This window comes from Strongylocentrotus purpuratus, unplaced genomic scaffold (assembly GCF_000002235.5).
Source record: "Strongylocentrotus purpuratus isolate Spur 01 unplaced genomic scaffold, Spur_5.0 spur5_scaffold_13, whole genome shotgun sequence".
NCBI classification, from domain to species: Eukaryota; Metazoa; Echinodermata; class Echinoidea; order Camarodonta; family Strongylocentrotidae; genus Strongylocentrotus; species Strongylocentrotus purpuratus.
The window spans coordinates 28,556,708-28,563,955 of NW_022145598.1; positions in this window are offsets into that span (position 1 = coordinate 28,556,708).

Here is a 7,248-nt window from a genome sequence, read left to right on the forward strand (position 1 = left end):
TTTTTTTTTTTTTTTTTTTTTTTTTTTTTTTTTTTTTTTTTTTTTTTTTTTTTTTTTTTTTTTTTTTTTTTTTTTTTTTTTTTTTTTTTTTTTTTTTTTTTTTTTTTTTTTTTTTTTTTTTTTTTTTTTTTTTTTTTTTTTTTTTTTTTTTTTTTTTTTTTTTTTTTTTTTTTTTTTTTTTTTTTTTTTTTTTTTTTTTTTTTTTTTTTTTTTTTTTTTTTTTTTTTTTTTTTTTTTTTTTTTTTTTTTTTTTTTTTTTTTTTTTTTTTTTTTTTTTTTTTTTTTTTTTTTTTTTTTTTTTTTTTTTTTTTTTTTTTTTTTTTTTTTTTTTTTTTTTTTTTTTTTTTTTTTTTTTTTTTTTTTTTTTTTTTTTTTTTTTTTTTTTTTTTTTTTTTTTTTTTTTTTTTTTTTTTTTTTTTTTTTTTTTTTTTTTTTTTTTTTTTTTTTTTTTGTTTTTTTTTTTTTTTTTTTTTTTTTTTTTTTTTTTTTTTTTTTTTTTTTTTTTTTTTTTTTTTTTTTTTTTTTTTTTTTTTTTTTTTTTTTTTTTTTTTTTTTTTTTTTTTTTTTTTTTTTTTTTTTTTTTTTTTTTTTTTTTTTTTTTTTTTTTTTTTTTTTTTTTTTTTTTTTTTTTTTTTTTTTTTTTTTTTTTTTTTTTTTTTTTTTTTTTTTTTTTTTTTTTTTTTTTTTTTTTTTTTTTTTTTTTTTTTTTTTTTTTTTTTTTTTTTTTTTTTTTTTTTTTTTTTTTTTTTTTTTTTTTTTTTTTTTTTTTTTTTTTTTTTTTTTTTTTTTTTTTTTTTTTTTTTTTTTTTTTTTTTTTTTTTTTTTTTTTTTTTTTTTTTTTTTTTTTTTTTTTTTTTTTTTTTTTTTTTTTTTTTTTTTTTTTTTTTTTTTTTTTTTTTTTTTTTTTTTTTTTTTTTTTTTTTTTTTTTTTTTTTTTTTTTTTTTTTTTTTTTTTTTTTTTTTTTTTTTTTTTTTTTTTTTTTTTTTTTTTTTTTTTTTTTTTTTTTTTTTTTTTTTTTTTTTTTTTTTTTTTTTTTTTTTTTTTTTTTTTTTTTTTTTTTTTTTTTTTTTTTTTTTTTTTTTTTTTTTTTTTTTTTTTTTTTTTTTTTTTTTTTTTTTTTTTTTTTTTTTTTTTTTTTTTTTTTTTTTTTTTTTTTTTTTTTTTTTTTTTTTTTTTTTTTTTTTTTTTTTTTTTTTTTTTTTTTTTTTTTTTTTTTTTTTTTTTTTTTTTTTTTTTTTTTTTTTTTTTTTTTTTTTTTTTTTTTTTTTTTTTTTTTTTTTTTTTTTTTTTTTTTTTTTTTTTTTTTTTTTTTTTTTTTTTTTTTTTTTTTTTTTTTTTTTTTTTTTTTTTTTTTTTTTTTTTTTTTTTTTTTTTTTTTTTTTTTTTTTTTTTTTTTTTTTTTTTTTTTTTTTTTTTTTTTTTTTTTTTTTTTTTTTTTTTTTTTTTTTTTTTTTTTTTTTTTTTTTTTTTTTTTTTTTTTTTTTTTTTTTTTTTTTTTTTTTTTTTTTTTTTTTTTTTTTTTTTTTTTTTTTTTTTTTTTTTTTTTTTTTTTTTTTTTTTTTTTTTTTTTTTTTTTTTTTTTTTTTTTTTTTTTTTTTTTTTTTTTTTTTTTTTTTTTTTTTTTTTTTTTTTTTTTTTTTTTTTTTTTTTTTTTTTTTTTTTTTTTTTTTTTTTTTTTTTTTTTTTTTTTTTTTTTTTTTTTTTTTTTTTTTTTTTTTTTTTTTTTTTTTTTTTTTTTTTTTTTTTTTTTTTTTTTTTTTTTTTTTTTTTTTTTTTTTTTTTTTTTTTTTTTTTTTTTTTTTTTTTTTTTTTTTTTTTTTTTTTTTTTTTTTTTTTTTTTTTTTTTTTTTTTTTTTTTTTTTTTTTTTTTTTTTTTTTTTTTTTTTTTTTTTTTTTTTTTTTTTTTTTTTTTTTTTTTTTTTTTTTTTTTTTTTTTTTTTTTTTTTTTTTTTTTTTTTTTTTTTTTTTTTTTTTTTTTTTTTTTTTTTTTTTTTTTTTTTTTTTTTTTTTTTTTTTTTTTTTTTTTTTTTTTTTTTTTTTTTTTTTTTTTTTTTTTTTTTTTTTTTTTTTTTTTTTTTTTTTTTTTTTTTTTTTTTTTTTTTTTTTTTTTTTTTTTTTTTTTTTTTTTTTTTTTTTTTTTTTTTTTTTTTTTTTTTTTTTTTTTTTTTTTTTTTTTTTTTTTTTTTTTTTTTTTTTTTTTTTTTTTTTTTTTTTTTTTTTTTTTTTTTTTTTTTTTTTTTTTTTTTTTTTTTTTTTTTTTTTTTTTTTTTTTTTTTTTTTTTTTTTTTTTTTTTTTTTTTTTTTTTTTTTTTTTTTTTTTTTTTTTTTTTTTTTTTTTTTTTTTTTTTTTTTTTTTTTTTTTTTTTTTTTTTTTTTTTTTTTTTTTTTTTTTTTTTTTTTTTTTTTTTTTTTTTTTTTTTTTTTTTTTTTTTTTTTTTTTTTTTTTTTTTTTTTTTTTTTTTTTTTTTTTTTTTTTTTTTTTTTTTTTTTTTTTTTTTTTTTTTTTTTTTTTTTTTTTTTTTTTTTTTTTTTTTTTTTTTTTTTTTTTTTTTTTTTTTTTTTTTTTTTTTTTTTTTTTTTTTTTTTTTTTTTTTTTTTTTTTTTTTTTTTTTTTTTTTTTTTTTTTTTTTTTTTTTTTTTTTTTTTTTTTTTTTTTTTTTTTTTTTTTTTTTTTTTTTTTTTTTTTTTTTTTTTTTTTTTTTTTTTTTTTTTTTTTTTTTTTTTTTTTTTTTTTTTTTTTTTTTTTTTTTTTTTTTTTTTTTTTTTTTTTTTTTTTTTTTTTTTTTTTTTTTTTTTTTTTTTTTTTTTTTTTTTTTTTTTTTTTTTTTTTTTTTTTTTTTTTTTTTTTTTTTTTTTTTTTTTTTTTTTTTTTTTTTTTTTTTTTTTTTTTTTTTTTTTTTTTTTTTTTTTTTTTTTTTTTTTTTTTTTTTTTTTTTTTTTTTTTTTTTTTTTTTTTTTTTTTTTTTTTTTTTTTTTTTTTTTTTTTTTTTTTTTTTTTTTTTTTTTTTTTTTTTTTTTTTTTTTTTTTTTTTTTTTTTTTTTTTTTTTTTTTTTTTTTTTTTTTTTTTTTTTTTTTTTTTTTTTTTTTTTTTTTTTTTTTTTTTTTTTTTTTTTTTTTTTTTTTTTTTTTTTTTTTTTTTTTTTTTTTTTTTTTTTTTTTTTTTTTTTTTTTTTTTTTTTTTTTTTTTTTTTTTTTTTTTTTTTTTTTTTTTTTTTTTTTTTTTTTTTTTTTTTTTTTTTTTTTTTTTTTTTTTTTTTTTTTTTTTTTTTTTTTTTTTTTTTTTTTTTTTTTTTTTTTTTTTTTTTTTTTTTTTTTTTTTTTTTTTTTTTTTTTTTTTTTTTTTTTTTTTTTTTTTTTTTTTTTTTTTTTTTTTTTTTTTTTTTTTTTTTTTTTTTTTTTTTTTTTTTTTTTTTTTTTTTTTTTTTTTTTTTTTTTTTTTTTTTTTTTTTTTTTTTTTTTTTTTTTTTTTTTTTTTTTTTTTTTTTTTTTTTTTTTTTTTTTTTTTTTTTTTTTTTTTTTTTTTTTTTTTTTTTTTTTTTTTTTTTTTTTTTTTTTTTTTTTTTTTTTTTTTTTTTTTTTTTTTTTTTTTTTTTTTTTTTTTTTTTTTTTTTTTTTTTTTTTTTTTTTTTTTTTTTTTTTTTTTTTTTTTTTTTTTTTTTTTTTTTTTTTTTTTTTTTTTTTTTTTTTTTTTTTTTTTTTTTTTTTTTTTTTTTTTTTTTTTTTTTTTTTTTTTTTTTTTTTTTTTTTTTTTTTTTTTTTTTTTTTTTTTTTTTTTTTTTTTTTTTTTTTTTTTTTTTTTTTTTTTTTTTTTTTTTTTTTTTTTTTTTTTTTTTTTTTTTTTTTTTTTTTTTTTTTTTTTTTTTTTTTTTTTTTTTTTTTTTTTTTTTTTTTTTTTTTTTTTTTTTTTTTTTTTTTTTTTTTTTTTTTTTTTTTTTTTTTTTTTTTTTTTTTTTTTTTTTTTTTTTTTTTTTTTTTTTTTTTTTTTTTTTTTTTTTTTTTTTTTTTTTTTTTTTTTTTTTTTTTTTTTTTTTTTTTTTTTTTTTTTTTTTTTTTTTTTTTTTTTTTTTTTTTTTTTTTTTTTTTTTTTTTTTTTTTTTTTTTTTTTTTTTTTTTTTTTTTTTTTTTTTTTTTTTTTTTTTTTTTTTTTTTTTTTTTTTTTTTTTTTTTTTTTTTTTTTTTTTTTTTTTTTTTTTTTTTTTTTTTTTTTTTTTTTTTTTTTTTTTTTTTTTTTTTTTTTTTTTTTTTTTTTTTTTTTTTTTTTTTTTTTTTTTTTTTTTTTTTTTTTTTTTTTTTTTTTTTTTTTTTTTTTTTTTTTTTTTTTTTTTTTTTTTTTTTTTTTTTTTTTTTTTTTTTTTTTTTTTTTTTTTTTTTTTTTTTTTTTTTTTTTTTTTTTTTTTTTTTTTTTTTTTTTTTTTTTTTTTTTTTTTTTTTTTTTTTTTTTTTTTTTTTTTTTTTTTTTTTTTTTTTTTTTTTTTTTTTTTTTTTTTTTTTTTTTTTTTTTTTTTTTTTTTTTTTTTTTTTTTTTTTTTTTTTTTTTTTTTTTTTTTTTTTTTTTTTTTTTTTTTTTTTTTTTTTTTTTTTTTTTTTTTTTTTTTTTTTTTTTTTTTTTTTTTTTTTTTTTTTTTTTTTTTTTTTTTTTTTTTTTTTTTTTTTTTTTTTTTTTTTTTTTTTTTTTTTTTTTTTTTTTTTTTTTTTTTTTTTTTTTTTTTTTTTTTTTTTTTTTTTTTTTTTTTTTTTTTTTTTTTTTTTTTTTTTTTTTTTTTTTTTTTTTTTTTTTTTTTTTTTTTTTTTTTTTTTTTTTTTTTTTTTTTTTTTTTTTTTTTTTTTTTTTTTTTTTTTTTTTTTTTTTTTTTTTTTTTTTTTTTTTTTTTTTTTTTTTTTTTTTTTTTTTTTTTTTTTTTTTTTTTTTTTTTTTTTTTTTTTTTTTTTTTTTTTTTTTTTTTTTTTTTTTTTTTTTTTTTTTTTTTTTTTTTTTTTTTTTTTTTTTTTTTTTTTTTTTTTTTTTTTTTTTTTTTTTTTTTTTTTTTTTTTTTTTTTTTTTTTTTTTTTTTTTTTTTTTTTTTTTTTTTTTTTTTTTTTTTTTTTTTTTTTTTTTTTTTTTTTTTTTTTTTTTTTTTTTTTTTTTTTTTTTTTTTTTTTTTTTTTTTTTTTTTTTTTTTTTTTTTTTTTTTTTTTTTTTTTTTTTTTTTTTTTTTTTTTTTTTTTTTTTTTTTTTTTTTTTTTTTTTTTTTTTTTTTTTTTTTTTTTTTTTTTTTTTTTTTTTTTTTTTTTTTTTTTTTTTTTTTTTTTTTTTTTTTTTTTTTTTTTTTTTTTTTTTTTTTTTTTTTTTTTTTTTTTTTTTTTTTTTTTTTTTTTTTTTTTTTTTTTTTTTTTTTTTTTTTTTTTTTTTTTTTTTTTTTTTTTTTTTTTTTTTTTTTTTTTTTTTTTTTTTTTTTTTTTTTTTTTTTTTTTTTTTTTTTTTTTTTTTTTTTTTTTTTTTTTTTTTTTTTTTTTTTTTTTTTTTTTTTTTTTTTTTTTTTTTTTTTTTTTTTTTTTATTTTTTTTTTTTGTTTTTTTTTTTTTTTTTTTTTTTTTTTTTTTTTTTTTTTTTTTTTTTTTTTTTTTATTTTTTTTTTTTTTTTTTTTTTTTTTTTTTTTTTTTTTTTTTTTTTTTTTTTTTTTTTTTTTTTTTTTTTTTTTTTTTTTTTTTTTTTTTTTTTTTTTTTTTATTTTTTTTTTTTTTTTTTTTTTTTTTATTTTTTTTTTTTTTTTTTTTTTTTTTTTTTTTTTTTTTTTTTTTTTTTTTTTTTTTTTTTTTTTTTTTTTTTTTTTTTTTTTTTTTTTTTTTTTTTTTTTTTTATTTTTTTTTTTTTTTTTTTTTTTTTTTTTTTTTTTTTTTTTTTTTTTTTTTTTTTATTTTTTTTTTTTTTTTTTTTTTTTTTTTTTTTTTTTTTTTTTTTTTTTTTTTTTTTTTTTTTTTTTTTTTTTTTTTTTTTTTTTTTTTTTTTTTTTTTTTTTTTTTTTTTTTTTTTTTTTTTTTTTTTTTTTTTTTTTTTTTTTTTTTTTTTTTTTTTTTTTTTTTTTTTTTTTTTTTTTTATTTTTTTTTTTTTTTTTTTTTTTTTTTTTTTTTTTTTTTTTTTTTTTTTTTTTTTTTTTTTTTTTTTTTTTTTTTTTTTTTTTTTTTTTTTTTTTTTTTTTTTTTTTTTTTTTTTTTTTTTTTTTTTATTTTTTTTTTTTTTTTTTTTTTTTTTTTTTTTTATTTTTTTTTTTTTTTTTTTTTTTTTTTTTTTTTTTTTTTTTTTTTATTTTTTTTTTTTTTTTTTTTTTTTTTTTTTTTTTTTTTTTTTTTTTTTTTTTTTTTTTTTTTTTTTTTTTTTTTTTTTTTTTTTTTTTTTTTTTTTTTTTTTTTTTTTTTTTTTTTTTTTTTTTTTTTTTTTTTTTTTTTTTTTTTTTTTTTTTTTTTTTTTTTATTTTTTTTTTTTTTTTTTTTTTTTTTTTTTTTTTTTTTTTTTTTTTTTTTTTTTTTTTTTTTTTTTTTTTTTTTTTTTTTTTTTTTTTTTTTTTTTTTTTTTTTTTTTTTTTTTTTTTTTTTTTTTTTTTTTTTTTTTTTTTTTTTTTTTTTTTTTTTTTTTTTTTTTTTTTTTTTTTTTTTTTTTTTTTTTTTTTTTTTTTTTTTTTTTTTTTTTTTTTTTTTTTTTTTTTTTTTTTTTTTTTTTTTTTTTTTTTTTTTTTTTTTTTTTTTTTTTTTTTTTTTATTTTTTTTTTTTTTTTTTTTTTTTTTTTTTTTTTTTTTTTTTTTTTTTTTTTTTTTTTTTTTTTTTTTTTTTTTTTTTTTTTTTTTTTTTTTTTTTTTTTTTTTTTTTTTTTTTTTTTTTTTTTTTTTTTTTTTTTTTTTTTTTTTTTTTTTTTTTTTTTTTTTTTTTTTTTTTTTTTTTTTTTTTTTTTTTTTTTTTTTTTTTTTTTTTTTTTTTTTTTTTTTTTTTTTTTTTTTTTTTTTTTTTTTTTTTTTTTTTTTTTTTTTTTTTTTTTTTTTTTTTTTTTTTTTTTTTTTTTTTTTTTTTTTTTTTTTTTTTTTTTTTTTTTTTTTTTTTTTTTTTTTTTTTTTTTTTTTTTTTTTTTTTTTTTTTTTTTTTTTTTTTTTTTTTTTTTTTTTTTTTTTTTTTTTTTTTTTTTTTTTTTTTTTTTTTTTTTTTTTTTTTTTTTTTTTTTTTTTTTTTTTTTTTTTTTTTTTTTTTTTTTTTTTTTTTTTTTTTTTTTTTTTTTTTT